The 25819-nt window shown below is 46.2% G+C and overlaps 5 non-coding genes across 5 annotated transcripts; all 5 read left to right on the forward strand.

Moving 5' to 3' along the window:
* Nucleotides 1–10486: 10486 nt before the first annotated feature.
* LOC120918087 lies at nt 10487–10555 on the forward strand. Its single transcript, XR_005744298.1, has one exon. It is a non-coding gene; the product is annotated as a small nucleolar RNA SNORD31 (small nucleolar RNA).
* A 184-nt stretch (nt 10556–10739) lies between these two features.
* On the forward strand, nt 10740–10807 carry LOC120918099. Its single transcript, XR_005744309.1, has one exon. It is a non-coding gene; the product is annotated as a small nucleolar RNA SNORD31 (small nucleolar RNA).
* Nucleotides 10808–10957: 150 nt separating this feature from the next.
* LOC120918066 lies at nt 10958–11020 on the forward strand. Its single transcript, XR_005744279.1, has one exon. It is a non-coding gene; the product is annotated as a small nucleolar RNA SNORD29 (small nucleolar RNA).
* Nucleotides 11021–11530: 510 nt separating this feature from the next.
* Nucleotides 11531–11601, forward strand: LOC120918077. Its single transcript, XR_005744288.1, has one exon. It is a non-coding gene; the product is annotated as a small nucleolar RNA SNORD30 (small nucleolar RNA).
* A 13793-nt stretch (nt 11602–25394) lies between these two features.
* On the forward strand, nt 25395–25520 carry LOC120918110. Its single transcript, XR_005744319.1, has one exon. It is a non-coding gene; the product is annotated as a small nucleolar RNA SNORD22 (small nucleolar RNA).
* Nucleotides 25521–25819: the final 299 nt, after the last annotated feature.

Genomic DNA, 25819 nt, shown 5'->3' on the forward strand with positions numbered 1-25819 from the left:
GTCTACTGTAAAGATGTGTTTTTTTTTTTTTTTTAAGTTGAACTTAAAATTATATAAATACTTGACTGCACATCTGAACAATTAATCTGCAAATTTGTAGAGCCGCTGTAATTAGTAGATGCTACCACTGCTTCCCAGTGATCAATGTTTATGCAACCCATTTATAGACTGGGGCTTCAGAATTGCCTACAATCCTAGTTAACGTTCTTGTGTAGCAGTGGGTCCAACTGAAGGCTTTGCTCGTGATCTCTTGGAATCTCGTTCGTCTTAATTCTGAGACCTTTTTATAACTGACAGTTTAAAAATTTGGCTTTGTGTTCTTGGTTGCTTGATGTTGCAGATGTCTCACCTGCTGAATCTTTTTAACAGGTATCGATGGTCGGTACTACATGGGGATGGCCAGAACTAAAGACATGACACATGTAAGCTTTGCAACTTAAATATGTGAATAGGGCAAAAACGTTGACATGCTCCCCAACAGTTAATCATAATGCTTGTGGGGGACACAATGATGAAGAATCCATTATACCCTGAGCTGGCCTTGTGTTGGCTGTGACAAGGATCGTCGCTATACTGAAGAGATCCCCTTTAGCTGTAGAATCAGACTAGTTTTTGTAACGACATGCGTCTTTCATATTTCACTTTTGTTTTTCAGCTTTCAACTGGAGGAAAATTGGTTTAAGGTAAGACTTGAAAATTGAATAGGTGTAATATGCGGAGTTTGGCTATGAGTTGCTCATTGTATCAAATGGATTCACCTGGCTATACAATATGCACCTAGTCCTTAAGGCTAATCTTCAGCTAAGAGGTACCAAGCCATTTGATTCTACACTGGTACTACCAGAGAAAGGGGAACACTTAGTCGGTTCACACTGCAGCGGCATGACTTCGGGGGCGACTCTGCAAGTCGTCCTGAGGATGACTTCAGAGGCGATTTGCAAAACGACTTCTGTATAGAAGTCAGGGCAGGCCTCCCCCGAAGTCGTACAGGAACCTTTTTTATAAGTTGGAGCGACTTGCGTCGCTCCTATTAGAACGGATCCATTGCCTTCAATGGGACGCGACTCGTCAGGCGGCTGAGCCGCCTGACGTGTCGCCCCAGTGTGAACTGGGTCTTAATTGGGCTAGTACTGTAAAGGTAAAAACGGGGCATAAATTTGTCTGAGTTGTAAATGTTTATAGTTGGCAGCATGATGGAGGGGTCCACAGTACTAGCTCTGCTGAGATAAGGTTAAACTAAAAGGTGAAACGGGGCATTGATTTGCTTGAAGAGCTCTACACGTTTATAGTCTTTCTCTTCCGTTCATGGACGGACACAGTAGCATCTGACCTTAGGGTATTATCCCTCCCTTCTAGGAGATTGACTAGGCAGAAAAACAGCATGTTAAGTGTTAAACACTCCACACAGTACAATACCTCCCAGGGGGCGGTTTCCCCGGGTACATCCCCCACTCTCTGCTCCCCCAGTTTTTTTGTGCCTAGCAAAGGAGATGACATGGCTCCTCTGGGCCCATGTGCTCTGGGGATTTTTTTTGCAATTATCTTGCTTTTCTTTTTGTGTTCCTACATTTTTGGATCCTGAGATCTACAATTAACTGCTGACTGGGTGACAGGCTGGATCCTTGTTGTCCCCCCAAGTTCGGCCATCGAGCGTGTGCCGGCCTTTAGCTACGTGCTGGGCCGTCCACGACATGCCCCGTTGCTCCAGGGGTGGCCGGGAGGCTATACGCTCCAGGGAACACATGACCGGGCTCTATGTCCGTGTCGATGTACTGGGCCGACAGCTGTGCCGTAACTGTGAGGACGTTTGTTCTCTCCAGGATGCCTCCAGCTGGTGGTCGCAGGACGGGTAAGTAGCAGTCCCCTTGCTTTGGCGGGGTGGTGCGGCTGGTGCATTCCTGGGGAGGTAGATTGGGGGGTCCGCCCTGCTTTCCTCTCCCTCCTTTCCCCATGTTCTGGGTGTCGGGTTCCATCCGGTGGCTGTGTCTGCTTGGGGGGGGCTGTTTTTCTGCAGTGTGCGGGGAGGGCCTGCCCCATTTTCTTGTAGCCCACATACTTTTTGCATGTTGGCGGCCATTTTGGAAGGGGTTTTTGCCTCTAGTGGCTAAAATGGAGCGAACGGCTCCAGCACACTTCCTGAAGGATGGCACAGCACGGAGCAGCGCTCTGGGGCAGACAGCAGCAGTACAGACTTGGTCGGGTGGTGAGTCCTCTAGGGGGGTCCCATGTTCTCTGCTGCGGCCGGGAGGCCTGTGGGTCTTGCCTTGCACTCCATGGGTGGCAAAAGGGTGGGTCAGCATGGCACCCGAACCGGATGCTTCTCCCCCAGACATGCCAGAGTTAACCCTTAGTGTCCCTGTGGCCTCTGTGGATGCTATGACGGCAGTCCTAGAGACATTTGTTGCCGGGATTGAAGCGGCGTGTGGCCAGAGGGGGGTAAAAATTGCCCCCTCCACCGCCTTCTTCTGGGGATGCCTCTGACACGGAATCGGGCCCAGCTACTGTTCCCGACCTTGGTTCCGAGGTGTCAGAGGATGCAGGCCTAGTCCACACACAGTGAGGATGACTGCATCAGGGTCGGCGGAATGATAGGGCGCTAGTGGGAGCTCTTATCACTGTGGTGCGGGTTACTCAGAAAATTGAGGATTCGGCGGAGACATCAGATGCCGGTCCCTTTTTGGGTTCCGCAAGCCGGTCCACACTGCGAAGGTGTTTCCTTGTGTTCCTTATTTGGAAACATTGTTGTACAAGGAATGGGATCGGCCGCAAAAATGTTTCCGTTCCAAAATGCTTTGCGGTCCATTATCCTTTTGAGGAGGACTTCCTAAAAAGTCCTTTCAATTAAATTTCAATTTGTGGCCCTCCCTTTCGGCCTGGCTTCGGCGCCAAGGGTTTTCACCATGGTGCTGGCTCCGATTCTGGCCTTGCTGAGGCAGCGCGGGATACCTATTGTAGGATACCTGGACGACCTGCTTCTGAGAGCTTCTTCAAGCTCAGAATTGGAGGTGGATGTGTATCACCTGCCAGAACCTCCTGGAATTCAGTTGGCTGCTAAATGTCCAGAAGTCAGTGTTGGTCCCGTCTCAGCGTCTGGAATACCTGGGGTTGGTCCTGGATTCCTCACAGGCGAGAGTTTTAATTCCCATGGAGAAACTACAGACACTGCAATCTGCAGTGCAGCCGTTGGCGACATAGAAGTGGTCGTCGCTTCGCTTTTGAATGCAAGTTCTGGGTCTGATGGTGGCCTCCTTCAAGGCAGTTCCATATGCTCAATTCCACACTCGAGTGTTACAGAGAAATTCTGTCGTGTTGGGACAGGCTCCCTTCGTCTCTGGATTGCCAAGTCCGGTTGAGTCGCCTGGTCAGGTCCTCCCTAGTGTAGTGGCTGACATCTCCGGTACTTCGGGCCGGAAAGTCGTTCCTGCCGTGCCACTGGACGGTGGTCACGACAGATGCCAGTCTCTCCGGCTGGGGGCGAGTCTGGGGTGTTCTGTCAGCCCAGGGGCGCTGGACTCGGGAGTCCTGCCTGCCAATCAATGTCCTGGAACTCCGGGCGATCAGGCTGTGCCTCTCCAAGTGGTCTCTGAGACTGCAGGGTCGCCCGGTCAGTATTCAGTCGCACAAAGCCACGGCTGTGGCGTATGTCAATCATCAAGGGGGCACACGGCTGCAGCGGCGGAAGTCACTCATCCTCCGGTGGGCCGAAAAGAACGTTCCGGCTCTTTCGGCTGTGTACATTCCAGGGGTACAGAACTGGCAGGCCGACTACATAAGTCGCCAAACGCTAGTCCAAGGAGAATGGTCACTACACCGGATGTGTTTCAGAGTCTGTGTCTGAAATGGGGCACTCCAGACGTGGTCTAGAGACCCGTGGGCGGACGCGTTGGTGGCACCGTGGGGTCATTATCACCTAATCTACGCCTTTCCTCCTCTGAAGCTTCTTCCTCGTCTGCTACGCAGAGTGGAAGCCGAGGGGCTACCATCAATCCTAATTGCTCCGGATTGGCCTCGCTGCCCCTGTTACGCGGATCTGGTGCGTCTGGTGGCAGACGTTCCTTGGCGCCTGCCTCTGAGAGGATCTTCTGTCGCAGGGTCCTATCATTCATCCTGCTTTACAGTTGTTGGCTTTAACGGCGTGGCTATTGAAAGCCAGGTGCTAAAGGATCGAGGTCTGTCGGACTCGGTGATCTCTACCATGCTGCGGGCGCGGAAGTCTACTTCATTGAAGATTTACCATCGTAGGTGGAAGGCTTACATCTGTGAGGAGATGAATTGGCACCCCCATACATAAGTGTTGTCCTGGATTCTGCTGTTCTTACAGCTGTTCTTGCAGCGTGGAGTGGATCAGGCTCTCGCCTTAAGTTCGATTAAGGGGCAGATTTCGGCCTTGGCTGTTTTCTTTCAGCGACCCTTGGCGGCGCACTCTCTGGTGCGTACGTTTGTACAGGGGGTTCGACATGTGGCCCCTCCTGTGCGTCCTCCACTGCCTCCATGGGACTTGAATTTAGTCCTCTCGGTGCTTCAACAGTCGCCGTTTGAGGACATTGGGGAAATCCCTTTATTGAATCTTTCCCAGAAGGTGTTTTTTTTGGTGGCAATTACATCGGTCAGACGGGTTTCTGAATTAGCGGCCTTGTCTTGCAAGGCCCCTCACTTGGTCATCCACAGGGATAAGGTGGTGCTGCAGCAGTCATTCCTTCCTAAGGTTGTTTCGGCCTTTCACATTGAGGACATTTTTCTTCCATCCTTGTGTCCTCGGCCGGCGAACCAAAAGGAGGCTACGTTGCATTCCTTGGACGTAGTTCGAGCCCTACGGGTGTACCTATCTGCTATGGCTCCGTTTCGAAGGTCGGATTCACTGTTCGTGTCGGTGACTGGTCCTAAGAAGGGTCTGGCGGTCTCGTTGGCCACCATTTCTAGGTGGATCAGGCAGGTCGTGCTTCAGGCCTATGCCCTAAAGGGGCGGGCGCCCCCCTTCCCGGTTACGGCACATTCGAACAGGGCGATAGGTGCCTCTTGGGCTTTCCGCCATCAAGCGTCTGTTTTACAGGTGTATAATGCAGCGACCTGGTCGTCCACACCTTTTCAAAGTTTTACAAGGTGGATGTGAGTGCATCTTCAGATGCCTCCTTTGGCCGCAATGTTTTGCAGGCGGCTGTTTAAGGTTGAAGTTCCTCCGTTGAACTCTGGTTTGTTTGGGGTGAAGTTGGTTTGCTGTGTTTTCCCACCCCTCGATTTTTGACACTGCTTGGGGACGTCCCTAAGGTCAATTGCTGCTGTCCATGAACGGAAGAGAAAATAGGATTTTTGTACTCACCGTAAAATCCATTCTCTGAGTTCATGGACGGACACAGCACCCACCCCTCTGTACTGCTTGTTTACGAACTGAGGCTGCAGAGGATGGGGGATGTACCTGGGGGAACCGCCCCCTGGGAGGTACTGTGTGGAGTGTTTAACACTTAACATGCTGTTTTTCTGCCTAGTCGATCTCCTAGAAAGGAGGATAATACCCTAAAATCAATTGCTGCTGTGTCCGTCCATTAACTCAGAGAAATTGATTTTACGATGAGTACAAAAATCAAATTTTTTCCGACATCATGCGTCGGTCTCACAGGTGTGTGAGGCGGTGACTTACTTGTCCGTTCATGCTTTTTCCAGAATTTGCATGGTTGCTGTGAGTGCATATTCTGATGCTTCTTTCGGCCGCTAGTTTTTGCAGGTGGCTGTTTAGAATTGCACCTCCTCCATTGAGAAGCTCTGCTTGTTTTGGGGTGAAGTTAAAATTGGTTTTACTGATATATTTCCCACCCCTCGTTTTTGACACTGCTTGGGGACGTCCCACTTGTCAAGATTTAAGGGGCTGTGTCCGTCCATGGACGATGAGAGAAAATAAGATTTTTTTTTTTTTTTGTACTCGCCGTAAAATCCTTTTCTGAGTCCATGGACGGACACTGCACCCACCCCTCCTTTTTAGGTTTGTACTGCTTGTTGAGAACTGAGGCTGCATGCTGCAGTGAGGAGGGTTATGTCTGGAGTGTTTTTTTTTTTCTTCCCTTTTTGGCCCTAGTGCATTAATTTACATTTCTCCACATTAAACCTTATTTGCCATGTATTGGGCCACTCCATTATTTTGTTCAGGTCTTAATGTAACATTTCTATATCCTGATGTGAAGTTATTGCCTTGCTTAATTTTGTCATCTGTGAAAGCAGAGCTTTTTATCACATCCTCTATCATTTATGAAGATTGAATGGAATTGGTCCCAAGACAATATTTTTTTTTCTTTACAACCCCTTTTAAATCCATGGGCCTTCCCCTGTCTAGATGGCAGCTCATGTCCTCGTAGAATTTTTGGTCTGGCAGAAACAACCTTTCGTAAATCCATGGCAAATACTGATTTTTATATTTTTTTTCTAATTTTTTAGATGGTCCCTTATCCCCTCCAATTTATTTATGGATGGTGTTGGGTTGACTGGTCTGTAGTTTTCCAGGCGTTTTGTCTGTTCGGTTTCTTGAATGTTGGTACCACAATGGCTTTTCTCCAATCAGCTGGTGCAATTCCTGTGAGTGTGCTGTCTGCAAAGATTATGGACAATGGTCTGGCTATAACTTGAGGGCTCTTGTGTCTAAGCCATCCGTTCCTGGTGATTTATTTGTATGAAGTTTTAGTCTTGACTCAATTGTTGGCTACAAGGGTACGTACTGAGGGGAAGGCGTTTAGTACAGAAGTTTGCAAGTTGTCATGAAATCAGAAAAGTAGCGCAGGAAACTTTTTTTCATCGATGCAATATGAACAGTTCCATTGCTGGCAATGTGGTGTGATTTATCGCATTACAAATCACTGGTGTGAATGGGGTGCTTGTTATACCTTCCACAGTCTGGTTAAGTGTATCTGGCTGGTCAATCTGTCATGAAACCGCTTATACAGCCCATCTGCAAATTAAATGCATAGGAGGTGGGTATTGGCTTACTGTTCATGTTGGAAGGCAGATTTTTCTCTAGTCCATAAATGTGTCCTGGAGACCTTGCATGCTGTTTTAGCTCTAATGCAGTTATTTAGAACTTTTTAATGTTGTGTAGAGGGGAGATTAGAACACCTGTCGGGTTTTTATTCTGTCTGTGCGCCCCTATTCAACCTTTTCTCTTTTTTGACTTTCAATGATATTTGTAAAGAATCCCAAATTTTGATCTTCCAATGGGGACACGAGTTTTTTGGGACAGGAAGTGAAGAGAAATCACCCCATGGAATAAAGGCAGAAATAAACCTTACAGGGGTTACAACTAGGGCTGCAACTAACGATTATTTTCATAATCGATTAGTTGGCCAAATATTGTCTCGAATAATAACCTTAAAAAAATTTAAAAAAATTCTGATTTGCGTTTTTTCATTTTTTTTTGGCCAATTTGTTGTTGGGCAGATTAAAAAAACATGCATTACATGCTTTTCTGCAGCTTCTCCATTGAAGTCTATTGAACCAAAAAAAGCAGTTTTGCATTTATGTTCTTGCCCTTTCCAAATACGCAGCAGCTGAATAAAGCACAAATGTGAACGTGTCCCATAGGAAACCAGGTTATATGAACTTTAGTGTTTCTGCAAAATGCCCCAAAAAACATAGGTGTGTACCAGGCCTAAGACATTTAGCAACATAATGGGGTTAAAAAAACTAAAATTGGCCATTTATAGTACAAAAAAGCAAATCGCTACTGTAAGGGGTTCATTTTTTACTGTGGAACAGTGAAAGTAATATTTACAGTAGCGATTTCCTCTTTTTGTACTATAAAAGGTTAATTTTAGTTTTTTTTAAACTCCATTATGTTACTGGCTGATATATCGATTGACAAATAATTGATTACTATTTTCATAATCGATTAGTTTCAAGCCCTAGTTACAACCCTCCCTTACACTATCTAAAATGAGATGTTGCTTATTTTACCTTTTTACTACTTTCCCTTCTGATAGCGCTCCTAGTCTACAGCAGTACAGCTTTCTGCTGATGTGTACCAGATTAAGATGTGGTAATTTGCATTCTTGTATTCTCAGGGTTGCTACGATCTGAAGCTGGCTCCCCACAGCATTACAGGTGAGCAGTAAAGACTTGAATGTAGGATACAATGTGGTGGTCATCAGTGATGATCTATATAGACAAGCATATATCTGACTTGTTAGTGAATGTAACCTTTTGTTCTGAGATGACAGACTAGAAAGGCCGGCTTCTGTTTTTAAATTTCAACACTAAACTAGTTTCTCTCTCCTCAGGGTGCCTCTTCATTTTGATGTATTGTGAAAACGAAGACTACATCATATGGGTAGGTGTCATGACTCGAGGCTTTTTGCGAGGGCAATATTTGCTTGTAGAAATGAACGGCAAGTCCTGCATTCACTATGAAGTAGAGCTGAACCTAAAATCTAGTTTTGACCAGTAAAATGGGTCGGTGTACTTTTTTAGCACAACACTGCTTCACATCTGATATTCTAGGTACTGTTTTTTTCCAACCTCCGGTACCGGTTAGTTTACTAGGTACATGCCCCCCACTCCTACCTTCGATTTAGATTACTGGATTACATTGAGGTCAAGGGATGGTGTATATAAAAAGTGCTGTAACATACAATGTAATGGATGAGTAGTGAGTGCTACATTAGTTACTGACTTGTATCACGGTTACATAGGATTGTATCCTCTGCATCCATAAAGTGGTTCTAAGCCCCTGGTGACACTGCAATTTGGGAGTTTAAAATCGCGTGACAAGTCGCACCCTATTGGAAGCAGTCAAATGGGTGCGTTGGCGTCACACCAATTTTTGAAAGTAGTTCCTGCACTACTTTTAGCTAGTTAATGCAGATTTCTATGCAAGTCACACCTGAAGTCTCTCAGATGTCTTCCAAGTTGCACCTGAAGTAGCACTGAATTGCCACTTTGATATCATGCTACCTCACTTGATGTAGCATTTCAGTGTTGTGACCAGGGTGTAAGGGTAGTGCTTTTTTTTTTTTCTCTCTTTAATATACACCTTAATGCCTTCTCTGCATTCAAGTAAACGTTGGTAAACTTCCCTTCCAGCCCCCTAAATTTTCAACCTCAGTGTGATCTTGATCCGGTACTGTGCAGGAGCTCTTACCTGTGTCTCAGGCTTGCCTGGCCAATGGCTCCTGCTGCTGTCGGTCAACCTGAGCATGTGCGGGGCTGAGCCATGCAGTCTGGATGCAAACAGCCTGGCTCAGAATAACGCTTGTACAAGTGCTCCCCTAGGGCCCCATTCACACCTGAGCATAGTGTTTTTAAGCAGAATGTCGCAAGTTTTTGATGTGATTTTGTACAGGGCAAAAGGTCACCAATGGAAAAGGCAGAAAAGTGCCTGTAATCTGCCTAAAAGTTCCAGAACTTGTTGGAGCTTCTGGCTTCAGGTGTCATTGAAAATAAATAAAACGTCAAATTTTTTTTCCCCATCCAGCGCTTTGTAGCTTGAGGCTTCAAGCTACAAAATGCTCAGGTGTCAATTGGGCCTTGGAGAGTGGCTTCCTGTGTAGGGAGGAGCCAGGTGTGCCAGTCGACCTGTGAAGAGGATTGGAGCTGCTCTGTATTAATACAATTACAGATCAGATAAATAGAACATACCTTGAAGAGAATTTCAGGCTTTGCAATTGCTTTAAAGCATTTCAAAAAAATCTTCACTATGGCAAAACCATAACCTGAAGTGAGTCTTTGTTCAGAAAACCAGGTTATGGGTCAGTTCAACAGGAGCTTTCTGCCATGAAATTATTTTGGTGGAAAAAGTTTGATTTGACCAATATTTCCAGATGGGTCTAAAGCGGTAACGGGCTCTTGAATAGGACCATTTTTTTTTATAGATGTCCATTTAATGTTTGGTAGGAAGCTCCACTTTTGCCCCTATTGGTGTTATAAATATGTATACTTTAGCTCTGGCCGTTATACTTGGTTTAGTACTGCAAATTCTATTTGCCATGTATGGAAACTTGCCAAACCTTGCCCTAGGCTTGTATGTTCAGTCTTGTTTCAAATGATGACTTGCAAGTCTCGTTCGTCTGAAATATTCTGAAGAATATTCCTAGCATGGTGGAGTTCTGAGTGTAGGTTAAAATGCTAACTTGTTGATGCTATTACAAAGCTAATGGCCCTGTGTTCACAGGTTATACACGATGGAACATATGAAACAAGATTTTCAGTGGGATAAATCAAGGTAAGCACTGTCTGCTGCATGTTTTTAAAATGATTCTGGTCTGAAGGGATGAAATCTATGTATATCCACGACACGCGTCTTATGACAGAGAGTCACCAAAGCCCTGATCAGATGATGGTACGAGACGGGTAAATGCCGTATTTTACCTCATTGTTACTTTGATCCTAAAGCTGCATTTTTGAGTTGCTCATAAATGCAAACAAAATGCTGAAAGCTTATGGAGTTGGCTTATCCTTGAAGCTACACAGCTAATTAAAATTACTTTAGCAGAAATGTGATAGTGAGCATAATTGACTTTATGATGACTTTATACCGCCCCAGTCTGATGTTTGGTGACTGAGTGGTTTGTTCTGATTGTCCACATTAAGGGATGTTCTCTGAAATGTAGGCTCTAAACTGCTTTACATATGTACACTTGCTGGGAGATTCTGACAGTCAAATTTCCCTGTAGGTATACCTGGCACTCTGAATGGCGATACCAACTGGGTTTTATATACAGGTGAGTTGAGTAACCTTGCTCCAGGTACAAATATTGCATGTTTAGAATTTTGTGATGACATTTTACCGCCCCAGTCTGATATTTAGTGACTGAGTGGTATATTGTGACTGAGAAATATTTTCTGAGTTTGTCTATTTAAAGAGGTCCTCTGAAATCCTTTCCCTGTCCTGAAGATGTCTTTCTCTTTTCAGAAAATGAAACTTCTCCACCCTATAGGGGTAAGTAAAATTCTGTTTTGGGGGGTCAGGTGGAGTTGGGGGTCACTGCAGTGATGAGTCATACTAGCTCACTTTGAAAAATAATGAAACGCTTAACTCCTGAGCAGTAGAGATGTGGGTTTCTTCATTTTTTTTTTTTTTTTTTAAGTTGAACTAAATATATATATATTTTTTTGGTTGCAGGTTCTCAGAAAATTGGCAAATCAATCTCCTCCTTGAAGGAAATGAATGGTAAGTGAAGTGATAGTAAAAAAAAAACTTCCAATTGATTGTAAAACTAGGTAACCTGAGAAGTAGACATTAATTGCAATACTTGACTGCACATCTGAACAATTATCTGCAACTTTGTAGAGCCGCTGTAACTTGCTTAGATACTACCACTGCTTCCCAGTGATCAATGCAACCCATTTATAGAATGGGGCTTCAGTGTTGCCTACAATCCTAGTTAATGTTCTTGTGTAGCAGCGGGTCCAACTGCCTCAGGTAAGGGGATCAGCTAAATGCTTGTATAAAAGTACATAAACTGGTGGAGGTTAATGACACAATTGCATAGCCGGTAGTTGTATGAAGGCTTTGCTCATGACAGTGTAGATAAGCTAGTGTATAAACTTTCCTAAAACTGATGATGATTTATCTCTTGGAATCTCGTTCGTCTGAATTCTGATGAGACCTTATTATAACTGACGGTTTTAAAAAATGTTGGCTTTGTGTTCTTGGTTGCTTGATGTTGCAGATGTCTGACCTACATGGGGATGGCCAGAACTGGAGATGACTCCTGTAAGAAGCTATGCAACTTAAATATGTGAATAGGGCAAAAAAATTAACATGCTCCCAACAGTTTATTCATAATGCTTGTGGGGGACACAATGATGAATAATCCACTATACCCTGAGCTGGCCTTGTGTTGGCTGTGACAAGGATCGTCGCTATACTGAAGAGATCCTCTTTAGCTGTAGAATCAGACTGGTTTTTGCAACGACGTGTGTCTTTACATATTTCACTTTGTTTTTCAGCTTTCAACTGGAGGAAAATTGGTTTTAAGGTAAGACTTGAAAACTAGATTACATTTACACGGTTCTGCCTAATTGCACCATATGCAAATGTAACGATACATTTGGGAGATCCCTACCAGTAACAATAGTTGCAAGTGTTAAACTGAGTTCACACATGCCAACTGCAGTTGCAGTCACTTTTTTAAATTGAGTTCAGCCTTTGTTCACTGGTTCAGGTGCATGTTTTTACTTTAATTCACACCTAACCCAAAAAAAATCTTGCAGTATTTTCAAAAATAAACTGCAGCTGTCCTGGACATATGTGAACTACCAGCTTTATTGCAAACAGGTCTGTTTCACATGGTATTTAAAACTCGTCCGATTTGCATATGTGAACTGAGCCTTAAAGTGATCTTCTCAGGTCCCCCTTCACTGATCCTGGCCGTCTCCCCGTTGAGTGCCCCCACAGCAAGCCGCTTGTTATGATGCAGTTGTGTCCATTTTAACATTTAGCTGTTCAGCCCCACTTCTCTCTTGATTGGCTAACTCTAACAGTGGGAGCCAATGGTGCTGTTGTGTCAGCAAATCCGAAATCTCAGATGGCCAAGGGACTTGTGGACAGATAAGCTCACTTAAAGGGTTTGTAAAGGATTTTTTTTTTATCTTAATAGCTTCCTTTACCTTAATGCAGTGCTGTTTTCATGTCCTCATTGTTCGTTTTTGCTCTCAAGTTGCTGTAATTCTTCTCTGATCTCCACACTTCCTGTTTGTCTGTTTCCTGATAACCACAGTGCTGGGAGCTTTCTCTCTGTGGTCACTAATCAAGGAGATGTGATTACTGTGTGTCTAAAACACCTCAGCACCAATCAGTTTCGTTTTCCAAACCATCACTGCCCTCTATTGGCTCTGTACAGCAGAGAGGCAGGAAACAACATGCAAAAACGAAACTAGAAACTACAGGTACATTATATGATTGATTTTTATCTATTTTTAATATCTTTTAAAAGGAATCGACCATTATGTCTCTACCCTGTAAACAGTCATTTCAGCATAACTTTTTTATTTACAGCTCCTTTAAATATTAAGTGCTGGGGAGGCTCCTACACACAGGAGGCTTTTTCTTTATGCATGACGATAAAAAACCTACCTTTAAAACTTATTTTTAAAGATTTATCCTAGCCTATGTGCAACATGCTTGTGTCTCAAATGAAACACTGAATTTTCATTTTTTTTGGTGGGGAGCTGTTAGAGCTGCACGATTGTTGAATAAACTACTTCTACCCCACCACAATCTTGACACATTTTCCTAATTCAGAGTTTTCTGCTCACAACTGTCAACATAAACAGACCAAGTTTATCACCACATCCATAGCTGGAGATGAAGAGAAACCTTATGACCCATTGTCTGTAAAAGGAAGTTGGCTTAACCACTTAAAGACCTTTTTTCTAATACTTGTTGGTCTTTAAGTAAAACTTATTTTCTCTCAAGCGTCTTCCAGGACAGCCCATGAGACCTAGGGCTCCTCCTACCAGGACAGGAAACACGTTAACCCCCACCAGATAAAAGGGCGGTCCTCCAGGCCCCATGCCAGTATTAGTGTTTCCTCCGGACGGGGGGTAACATGTTTCAAGGAACCTGGTCCCCTAGGTCTCATGAGCAGAGGCTCTAACGGCTGTTATGGGGTATGTGCTCATTTTTAAACTAACCTCCGTGCCATGTGCAGTGTCCACTGGAGAGGTGGTAATCTGCGGCTCTTTTTTTCTGTGCCTGGAGAGGGCCAAGACCGGGATGGCGTCGGGTCCCTAGCGTCTTGGCAAACGCTGCAGCCGTTTGGTGGTGACGGGTCCCGCACACAGCATGGCTGTCTCGTGCTAGGATTCCAGGAAGTCACTGGCGCTGGAGGGGCGGGGCTTCTGCGCTCCAAGCTGGCCCACAGGAAGATCCGGAGGGGTCGCTTCCGGGTCATATGACGTCATCATCGGGCGCCGGAGACGCGGTTCCAGTCTCCAAAACGGCGCGAAAAAGTAGCTTTAAATGGCTGGCTGGTGATCGCTGGTAGAAGCAGCACAGGCTGTTAGAATACCAGTCGGGCGGCATGGATTCTCCTGCAGTTCCTTCTCAGGCAGATGCAGCCTCCAACACCAGCACCTCTCAGGTAAGCTCTAAGTATGGACTTTTTTTGCTATCCTGATGAGTGTTCTTCCCCCCCCCCTCCCAATCATAGGATTTGGTGTTAGGGGACACACTTTCCCTTCTCCTGCACGTGGTGATGGAGTATTTATTGTGGTTTGTTACTTATGGGGGTTATTTATTTTATGTCTTCCAGGGCAAGACCCAGGAAAAATCCCAAGCGCAGCCACATAAGAGAAAGTGTGCGGTAACAAACTGAGCTCCACTTGGAACAAAGCAGTTTGTCGCACATGTATAGATGCTTTAGTGAAGGATGACCCAGTGACCTCATGTCAAAAAATGTTGACTTCGGTCAGGGATGAGCTTGTTTCTACTTTTGGTTCATTTAGAAATCTAATTGACAAAATGCAGGCTCCCCAACAGGGTACATCTTCAAAAAAGGCTTCAGTTGCTAGCACCCCACAGGTGAGCGTAGAGAGTGAAGACTCTGAGGCTGAAGCCAAATCTACCCATTCTTCTCAGGAAGACTCAGGGTCAGATACAGAGACTAGGGATAGAGTATCCTCTAAGGGCTCAAGGTTTAAACTGTCTTTAGAAGATGTGGATAACTTGTTAAAAGCCATCTATACTACCCTTGAAATGGAGGAGGAGGAGGAGGTACAAATGTCCAAACATGACCTTATGTACAAAGGGTTGCACAAAAAGAGAAGTAAAAACTTTCCAGTGCACGATTCCCTCCTTGATACGATCAAACTGGAGTGGGAGAATCCAGAGAGAAAACCTTTCTTTTCTGGTAACCTAAAAAGACGGTTTCCATTTGATGAGGACGCAGCGCTACCGTGGAACAAAAACCCTAAGTTAGATGCTCCTCTTTCAAAGGTTTCAAAAAATTCGGACCTGGCGTTTGATGACATGGGTACGCTTAAGGATCCTATGGACAAAAAATGTGACGTCCTTCTTCATAGAGCTTGGGATTCAACTATGGGGAATCTCAAACCAGCTTTAGCTTCCACTTGTGTAGCCAGGAATTTTGGAGGAATGGCTTACACAAATCCAAACCCATCTTTTGGCAGGTACTTCTAGGGAAGAGATTTTAAAATCCTTTCCTCTCCTGTTTAGTGCTGTGGGGTTTTTGGCTGATTCTTCGGCAGAATCAGTAAGGATGACAGCCAGGACTTCAGCTTTGGTGAACTCAGCCAGAAGAAGTGTTTGGCTTAAAACATGGTCTGGGGATGCAGCATCTAAATTAAGATTATGTGCGCTGCCGCTGACAGGGGAGCATCTTTTTGGCCCAGGTCTGCAGGAAGCTCTGGAACGTACGGCCGATAGGAAAAAGGCCTTTCCAGAAAAGAAAAAACAGACTGGAAGAAAAATTTTTCGTGGCCAAAACAAAGGCCTGCCATGGCAACAGGGTCCTAAAGAAAAGGACAATAGGCCCAAGAAACATTGGACCGGATACAAAGGCAAAGGTAGAGGAGGTGTTTTATTTAACACACCTCAGCAACCCGCCAAACCACAATGACCAGCTTCTGCCAGTGGGGGGAAGATTGAAGGCCTTTCTCCCACAATGGGCAGCTGTCACCTCAAGTCCCTTCATCCTGGATCTGGTGGCAAATGGGTACAGACTAGAGTTTTCCTGCCAGCCACCAGAACGTCTTTTGATCACCTCTCCTCCCAAAGATCGGGAGAAAGCAAGAGCTCTGGGTCTCCAAGTAGGAGAACTGTTAGACCAAAAAGTCCTGATTCCTGTTCCCCGGTCAGATCAGAACAAAGGGTTTTATTCCCACATTTTTGTCATCAGAAAGCCGTCAGGGAAGTATCGGCTCATTCTGAACCTTCGATCTCTAAATCGATCGATCAGGTACAAGCACTTCAGGATGGAGACAGTGTTCTCTATCAAGAATCTGCTTTACCCAAACTGTTTTATGGCCACATTGGATCTAAGGGATGCTTACCTACATGTCCCGATCCACCCAGCTTTCCAGAAATTCCTGAGAATAGCGGTAAAAATGGGAACGGAAATCAGACAGTTTCAATTTCAGGCCCTCCCCTTCGGTCTGTCCTCATCCCCTCGTATCTTCACAAAGGTATTGGGGGAGGCGCTGGCTCCACTAAGGTTAAAGGCGATAACTATCATCCCTTACCTGGACGACCTATTAATAGTGGCAGAATCTCACCAAAAATTACTAGCAGATCTCCAGACTGTGCTAGACTTTCTTCAGTCCCTGGGCTGGCTGATAAACAGGGAAAAATCTTCCCTAGTTCCAGCCCAGAGGGTGAAGTACCTGGGTTACGACTTTTGCTCAGTAGTCCAAAAAGTTTTTCTCCCAGAAGAAAAGGTCTCCAAGATGGTGCAAGCAGTGTCAGCCTTACAGACCAATCAGTTGGTCTCGCTGAGGGAAATTTCAAGGACGGTAGGTCTCATGACCTCGTGTTTCCCTGCGGTACCATGGGCAAGGTTCCATCAGAGACCATTGCAGAGATTCCTTCTGGAAAATTGGGATGGGGACGCCAGGTCCCTAGAGTCAAAAGTTTGGTTACCTACCAAGGTAAAGAGAAGTTTGTGGTGGTGGAGAAAGAATCTGCACCTAACAAAAGGCCTGCCATGGTCCATCTCGATATCCAAGAGGATCACGACAGATGCAAGCGCCTGGGGATGGGGAGCCCACCTCAAAGATCAGGTCGCACAGGGAAAATGGTCCTTGAAGGAAGCAAGAGCTTCATCGAACCAGAGGGAACTCCTAGCGGTTCACAGAGCCCTGCAAGCCTTTCAATCGGAGATCAGGGGTCACAATCTCCAGATTCTGTCAGACAACATTGCGACAGTGGCGTACCTCAACAAACAAGGAGGCACGAGGAGTCGAATTCTTCAAGGAATAGCACAAGAAATGTTGTCCTGGGCAGAAGTAAATCTAGGCTCAATTTCAGCAGTGCACCTGAAGGGGACACAAAACAGTCTGGCAGACTACCTCAGTCGCCACAGGGTGGAGCGAGACAATTGGTCACTTCATCCAGAAGTCTTTGCGGAGGTCACCAACAAATGGGGTTATCCCGAAGCAGATTTGTTCGCGAATCAGGAAAACAGCAAGACAGAGGAGTTCTTTTCTCTAAACCCAGGGGATCGATCTCTGGGGATAGATGCCCTAGCAAATCCATGGCCCTTCGACCTTTGCTATGCCTTTCCGCCGATCAGACTCATTCCGGAAGTACTCCGGAAGTTTCTCCTAGAAGAGACAGACCTTATTTTGATCGCCCCCTTCTGGCCCAAGAGGCCATGGTTTTCCCTGCTACAGTCTCTGGTCTCGGAGCCTCCACTGAGACTTCAGAACAGAGAGGACTTGCTGTCGCAGGGTCCAGTGTCACACCCACAGGTGGTTTCATTAAGCTTAACAGCTTGGTATCTGAAGAGAAGATACTGAAGGCTCAGGGGTTTTCGGACAAGGTGATTAAAACCTTGGTAAATTGCAGAAAACCAGTCACTAGAGCCATTTATTCCAAAGTTTGGAAAAAGTTTAATTCATGGTTGTCTGAAAACCAAAGATCAACGCATGATGTTCCTTCTATTTTGGAATTTCTTTATCGTACATCACGGGACACAGAGCGGCATTCATTACTATATGGGTTATATGGAGTACCTTCAGGTGTAGACACTGGCAATCTCAAACAGGAAATGCCCCTCCCTATATAACCCCCTCCCATAGGAGGAGTACCTCAGTTTTTACGCCAGTGTCTTAGGTGTTAGTCATGGTTTAGCTTGCCTCCGCATCCTTGGGATTAGGTGAGCTACCGGTTCTGTCCAAAAAAGCCTCAGCGCTAAAGTGGTCAGTAACCGGACCCCAAACCCTTGGGGTATAGCCCATAATGCTTTTCTTTTTAGAGAGCTGGACCCTGGGCCCAGAACTTAGAAACCTTTGGGTACCTAAAGTTTTCTGTTGCCAGGGTGCTATATGGGCCCAGGACAGTGGATCCTTCATAGGAACCCAGGGCCTGAAGGTCTAGACATCCCCACGGAGATGGGGGAAGATTGGGCCTCTTGCTTGGCAAAGTCCTGCGGCATGGAGCAGGTAAGTGAGGGGAAAACTTGCGGAACTTGGTTCTTAGCAGGTTTTTTTCTGGGGGGTCACAGGGGACATGCCTAAAGTTATGCACTGCATCTGGCAAACTAGTCACATATCATAAAGATAGGATGGCTCTCTATGTATTATTCCCCATAAGATGTGACCTCCCTTGTAGTGTTGGAAAAGCATTGAGTGGGGCCTGTGTTATATAAAAATATATGTGTGTGTCAGAGAGCTTTGCTTACCTGCAGGCCTCCAGGCGATGCTCCATTCAGTCTTCCTCCTCAGAGCCTGCAAGCAGGCAAAACGCTGACCTCCTCGTGTGTTCCAGGCTGCAGTTTGCTGGAACAGAGAGGTCCCTTCCTCCCAAAATCCCCCCCCCCCCCCCCCCCCTCCCCCTGTCGGGAGGGGCATTTCCTGTTTGAGATTGCTGGGGGGGGAAGGGCGGGTCAGTGGCTTAAAGGAAGGGGCGGCCCTTCCTTGTTTGTTCCATCAATACTTTGGAACTGAGGAGAAAGACCAGAGCGGCAGCACGGGGCGCCGAGGACACACAGTGGCCAGAAAGGATATTGCAGTCTTCAGAGGACTGTTTTGTCAAGCCTAGAAATAGGCTGTTTCTTTTCCATCTCATAGTTTTTCTTTGCAATACTACTCAGGGGGACAGAATGTTTTTTCTTTCCTGGATTTGAAACAAAAACGAAAAAAAAAAAAAAAAAAAAAGTCATCTAGGGGAGAGGAAGCATTTTTTTTTTATCCCCCAAACAGGTGTTTGGACAATTAACTTTTATAGTTCCAAATACCAATAGGTAGCAGGTGTACTTCGGTATTGTACCATGGTATGCCGCTGTTTTCCCTACAGGGAGCCTTGGGGCCATCGGGATCTGGGGCTGGAGCTGACGCGGGTCAGTCCAACCCTAAGATGGTCACGGAGGAGGTATTACTCACCTCTTTAAAAGAGATGCAGAAAAGCATGGGAAAAATGATATCCGCAGCTATGCGGGGCAGTAAGCGGAATAGATCTCCGTCGCCCGAGCGCGGACCCTCAGAAGAGGAGGTCCTTTCCTCAGGGGAATTGGACGACCTCTTGGACACGGACCAAGTAGGTTCAGGGATCGAAGACCCGGATACAGAGGAGTCTGGGGCAGTCTCCCTGAGGGAGAGCTGGTGGATTCAAGGATTGTCGGACTTGGTCCATAGGACATTCAACTTGCCAGTACCAGATCTCCAGGTATCGACGGTTTCAGCTTTGGGCTCACTGAGGGCGCCTCAAAGCAATGCTGTGTTTCTGATCCATCCTCTATTAGAGGGAATTTTGTTCCAAGATTGGAACAAGCCAGATAAGATCTTCTTACCACCTAAAAGGTTCTCTGTCCTATATCCTATGGAAGAAAATTTTTCCAAAAGATGGGCTACTCCTGCAGTGGACGCAGCCATCTCATGTGTTAACAGATCGTTAACATGCCCTGTAGAAAACATACAGGTGTTCAAGGATCCAGTTGATAAGCGCTTGGAAGCACTACTTAAGAACTCCTTCACTACTGCAGGGGCAGTAGTACAGCCAGCTGTGGCTGCGATTGGGGTCGCTCAAGCATTATCGGATCAATTTAAGCAGATGCTTAAACTTATTCCGGCCCAGCAGGCAGAAAAATTTTCGGATGTCCCTAAGGCCATATGTTTTACGGTAGACGCAATCAAGGATTCTATCCAGCAAGCGTCACGTTTATCGTTATCCCTTATCCATATGAGAAGACTCTTATGGTTAAAAAGCTGGGAGGCTGAGCCCCCATGCAAGAAGCTCCTGGTAGGGTTCCCCTTCCATGGAGGACGACTCTTCGGAGAAGACCTAGATAAATACATTCAGACCATTTCAAACGGCAAGAGTACTCTCTTGCCAACTAAGAAGAAGGTTCAGGGACCTGCGTTTAAACGACAGTATTCCCCTGGGCAGGGGCCCTCTAATGCCAAGCAGTATCGACGGCCTCCTGCAAAAGCAAACTTCGGCTTCAACAGCAGATCACAAGGACAGGCTGTTAGAGGCAAAAGGCAGTGGTTTCGCAAACCAGCAAAACCAGCCCCCAAGCCAACCTTATGAAGGGGCGCCCCCACCCACGAAGGTGGGGGGAAGGCTGCGACTCTTTTCAGAGATTTGGGAAGCCAGCATTCCCGACGAGTGGGTACGGTCTTCCGTGGCCACAGGCTACAAATTAGATTTCCTAAGGTTTCCTCCTCCTCATTTCCAGAAGTCGAGGATTCCAAACGATCCGGAAAAGGGAGCCGCATTAAGATCGGCATTAGATCATCTACTTTCCCAGGAAGTAATAGTAGAGGTACCAGTCCTGGAACAGGGGCTGGGTTTCTACTCCAACCTATTCATCATCCCAAAATCCAATGGAGATGTCAGGCCAATTTTGGACCTAAAGATGGTAAATGCATATCTAAAGATCCGCTCATTTCGGATGGAATCCGTGCGGTCAGCAGCTGCCACACTCCAGAAGGACGACTTCATGGCGTCCATAGACATAAAGGATGCCTACCTTCATGTTCCAATTTATCAGCCACATCAAAGATATCTACGCTTCATGGTGGCTTCGCGTCACTTCCAATTCGTGGCGCTTCCCTTCGGGTTGGCTACGGCCCCCCGGGTGTTCACGAAGGTCCTAGCTCCAATCCTAGCCAAACTAAGGATCCAAGGGGTCACGATCCTAGCATACCTGGACGACCTCCTAGTCATAGATCACTCGTCTCCCGGCTTGGAGCGAGCAGTGGCCCTCACGGTCCAATACCTCGAGAGGTTCGGCTGGGTCCTAAATCGAGAAAAGTCAGCTTTCCAGCCCACAAAGCAGTTGGAATATCTCGGCATGAGATTAGACACAGAACAACAAGGAGTGTTCCTACCTCTGAGGAAGGTAAAAGCCATCAAGGAATTAATCCTACTGGTTCTAAGCAAGAAAGAACCGACTATTCGCCTATGTATGAGGTTACTAGGCAAGATGGTGGCCACATTCGAGGCGGTACCATACGCCCAGAGCCACACTCGCATCCTACAGGCAGCCATCCTGTCAGCATGGAGCAGAAGGCCACAGGCCTTGGATATCCCGTTGCCGCTCTCATCAAGAGTCCGACAAAGTCTGTGTTGGTGGTTAGACCCTCAGAATCTACTGAAGGGGAGGTCTTTCAGCCCAGTGGCTTGGAAGATAGTGACCACAGACGCCAGCCTGACGGGCTGGGGAGCAATTTTGGATGGTTGCACTCGCCAAGGTACTTGGGCAAAGCCAGAGAAGCAGTTGCCCATCAACATCTTGGAGCTCAGAGCTGCTCGACTAGCCCTCAGGGCTTGGACGTCAAAATTGCAGGGGTTCCCGGTGAGAATTCAATCAGACAATGCCACGGCCGTGGCACACATAAATCACCAAGGGGGAACCAGGAGTCAAGCCGCTCAGAGAGGTGAGCTTGATTCTTCTATGGGCAGAGGCTCATGTGCCCTGCATATCGGCAATATTCATTCCAGGAGTGGACAACTTTCAGGCGGACTTCTTAAGCCGCCAGACTCTATGGCCGGGGGAATGGTCTCTGCATCCACTAGTCTTTCAAGCACTCTGCCAAAGATGGGGAGTGCCGGACGTGGATATCATGGCATCGAGACTCAACAAGAAACTAGACAGGTTCATGTCCCGCTCAAGGGATCCGATGGCCTGCGGAACCGATGCGTTGGTTTGCCCTTGGCATCAGTTCAAACTTCTTTATGCGCTTCCCCCGCTCCAGTTACTACCCCGCCTGCTGCGCAGGATCCGGGTGGAGCACATACCAGTCATCCTGGTAGCTCCAGCATGGCCCAGAAGGGCATGGTACTCACTAATCTTAAGGATGGTAGTGGGAGACCCTTGGACTCTTCCTCTACGGCCAGACCTGCTATCGCAAGGTCCGATCCTCCACCCTGCCTTACGGCATCTAAATTTGACGGCCTGGAAGCTGAATCCCTGATTCTCAGGGGTAGAGGTCTGTCTCAGAAAGTAATCTCTACCCTAATCAGAGCCAGGAAACCGGTCTCTAGGGTGATTTATTACAGGGTCTGGAAGGCCTATGTAGGCTGGTGTGAGTCCAAGCGATGGCTTTCTCGCAAATTTACCATCGATAGAGTATTAAGTTTTCTCCAGCTAGGAGTGGATAAAGGATTGGCATTAAGCACAATCAAAGGACAGATTTCTGCTCTGTCAGTGTGGTTTCAGCGGCCGCTGGCCACCCACTCGCTGGTTAAGACCTTCCTTCAAGGGGTCTTACGTATTAGACCTCCAGTTAAATCCCCGCTTTGTCCGTGGGATTTAAATCTTGTTCTGTCAAGTTTACAGAAACAACCGTTTGAGCCGTTGGCTGATATTCCTTTGGTTCTACTGACAAGGAAGTTAGTATTTTTGGTTGCCATAGTTTCCGCAAGAAGAGTTTCGGAGCTGGCAGCCTTATCCTGTAAGGAACCATATCTTGTTTTTCATAAGGACAGGGTCGTTCTCCGCCCTCATCCTTCCTTCCTTCCGAAGGTCATATCCAGTTTTCATTTGAACCAGGATTTGGTATTACCATCCTTCTTCCCTAAACCTACTTCCAGAAAGGAAGGGTTGCTGCATACCTTGGATATTGTCAGGGCCATGAAGGCCTATCTTAAAGCTACAAAGAAGATCCGGAAGACAGATGTGCTGTTCATTCTACCGGATGGGCCCAAGAAGGGGCAGGCAGCTGCAAAGTCCACCATTTCTAGGTGGATTAAGCAATTAATCACTCAGGCCTACGGCTTGAAAGGGTTGCCTCCTCCAGTATCATTAAAGGCTCATTCTACTAGAGCCATGGGCGCCTCCTGGGCAGCACACCACCAGATCTCTATGGCTCAAGTTTGCAAGGCGGCAACCTGGTCTTCTGTCCACACGTTTACAAAATTCTACAGTTGGACGTAAGAAGGAATACTGATACTGCCTTCGGGCAGGCAGTGCTGCAGGCTGCAGTTTGAGACCCTCGGATTCCGGGGGCTCCTCTTGTTCGAGTTAAATTTAAAAATTTTATTTTTCTCAACTAAGTTGGATTTATTATGATTTGAGTATATCTCTAAATTAAATCCTTTTGTCTTGGAGATGTTCTCCCTCCCCTCATTGTAAGCATTGCTTTGGGACATCCCATATAGTAATGAATGCCGCTCTGTGTCCCGTGATGTACGATAAAGAAAAAGAGATTTTTAATACAGCTTACCTGTAAAATCTTTTTCTTGGAGTACATCACGGGACACAGAGCTCCCACCCCTCTTTTTTGAGGACCATTTTGGGAGGCATACTGCTTGCTACAAAACTGAGGTACTCCTCCTATGGGAGGGGGTTATATAGGGAGGGGCATTTCCTGTTTGAGATTGCCAGTGTCTACACCTGAAGGTACTCCATATAACCCATATAGTAATGAATGCCGCTCTGTGTCCCGTGATGTACTCCAAGAAAAAGATTTTACAGGTAAGCTGTATTAAAAATCTCTTTTTTTTCAAGAGGGTGTCGACAAGGGTCTTTCAGTTAGTACCTTGAAGGTACAGGCGGCAGCTATCAGCGTTTTCCTCCAGTTTTCTCTTTTGGAAAATCCCACGGTAGCTAGATTCTTTAAATCCATTTCAAGGGCCAGGCCGGTAGTGGTAAGAAGTTGTCCAACTTGGGACCTGTCCCTGGTACTTCAAACTCTGGTAGAGTTTCCTTTTGAACCTTTAGAGGATATTTCTGTTAAGCTACTTACCTTAAAAACAATTTTTTTAGTAGCCATTACCTCAGCTCGTAGAGTAAGCGAGTTACAGGCCTTATCAGTGAGGGAGCCTTTCCTCACGATTCTAGAGGATCGAGTTGTATTAAAAACTGATCCAGGTTTTTTGCCTAAGGTAGCTAGTACATTTCACAGATCACAGGACATTGTACTGCCATCCTTTTGTAGTTCACCACAGGGTGATCAGGAAAAGAAATTTAGTTTTTTGGATGTAAGAAGAACCCTTCTTGCATATTTAGAGGTCACCAAGACCTTCAGGAAGACAGACGCTTTATTTGTACTATTTTCAGGTACACACAAAGGTAAAGGTGCATCTAAAGCCACATTGGCTAGATGGATCAAGCAGGCAATCTCAGAATCCTATAAAATCAGAGAAGTTCCCACACCTTTTGTTACAGCGCATTCAACAAGGGCTTTGGCTGCGTCTTGGGCTGAGAGGGCTGGTGCTTCACCGGAACAAATCTGTAAAGCTGCCACATGGTCCAGTTACTCGACCTTTATTAAGCATTATCGCCTGGATCTGCTATCAGCTCAAGATCAGGCGTTTGGTCGAAAGGTCCTTCAGGCAGTTGTCCCACCCTAGACTGGTAAGTTCTGGCTCATCGTCTCATGGGCTGTCCTGGAAGACGCTTGAGAGAAAAGCTGAGTTAGGCTTACCGGTAACTCCTTTTCTGAGAGTCTTCCAGGACAGCCGGATTCCCACCCGGTTTTGTTGTATGGAAGTTATGTGTTATTAATGCATATGTTTTTCAGGGTAGTCCTACGGTTCTCGAAGACTGGCATGGGGCCTGGAGGACCGCCCTTTTATCTGGTGGGGGTTAACGTGTTTCCTGTCCTGGTAGGAGGAGCCCTAGGTCTCATGGGCTGTCCTGGAAGACTCTCAGAAAAGGAGTTACCGGTAAGCCTAACTCAGCTTTTTTTGGGGCTAAAGAATTTAAATCCCAAACATCCTTTTTAAAGCAGAGACCCTAGAGCACAGGTGTCAAACAAGGCCCGCGGGCTGAATCCGGCCCTCCAAGCCATTTCATGTGGCCCTTGAACCTGCTGCATGAGAGCTCTGGGCCTACTCCATACCCTTGAATGCATTGCTTGAAAGCAAAACGCATCTTCCTAGCAGCAGTAAAAAGGGGGGTGCAACTGTGTTAAGGGAGAGTGGGGGACTCCACTTCTGATGGTGGGTTGGCTCTTGACATCTAATGTAAGGGGATTGCACTGGACATCTAATCTTACAGATACAACTGGCCCTTTTGAGGTCAATCAATAATGCTCATGTGGCCCATGATAAAATGGAGTTTGACACCCCTGCCCTAGAGGATAGAATGTCACACTATTTGCATAGTTGTCTTTTAAATCCAATTTCTGGGGGAAAAAATACACTTTAATGAATTCAATCGTAATGTTGGCACTTTTTTTTCTATAATATGAAAGATGTTGCACCATAATTGTGAGAATTTATCTTTATTCTAAGCAAAAAATGATTACTGTGGAGGATGATGGCAGCAAGGGCTTTGTATTTGATTGATCCCCAAGGATGAAACCTTCACATGTCCGACCATCTGATCTCCACCAGAGCCTGAAAAGGTGAACCCACTGGTGTAGTCAGCTGGAGAAGATGGATAACCTGTTCCTGATAGAACAGTCTGAGGGGATTGACTTATAAAGAAATGCTAAGTACTGTTTAAGCATCCAAGATTTGTAACGTTTTTTTATTTTTTAGGTATTTTTTTTGTAGGTTCAGAGGAGCATTGTGAAGACCTTCAATAAATTACAAAAGCCCTGCACTAACCTTTCCAGCCTAAGACCAATCTTGCCCAACAGTGGTGTTTAGAAATTTCATCAGCTCAAACCTCCAGATTCTTTGTAGTGCATCCTTGGCACCGTGCCCCTAACATAGTTGGGAAAAGATGGGCTTCGGTTTACAATAATGTAGTTAAATAAAAATGTTTTA

The sequence above is a fragment of the Rana temporaria genome, chromosome 11 (assembly GCF_905171775.1).
Source record: "Rana temporaria chromosome 11, aRanTem1.1, whole genome shotgun sequence".
Taxonomy (NCBI): domain Eukaryota; kingdom Metazoa; phylum Chordata; class Amphibia; order Anura; family Ranidae; genus Rana; species Rana temporaria.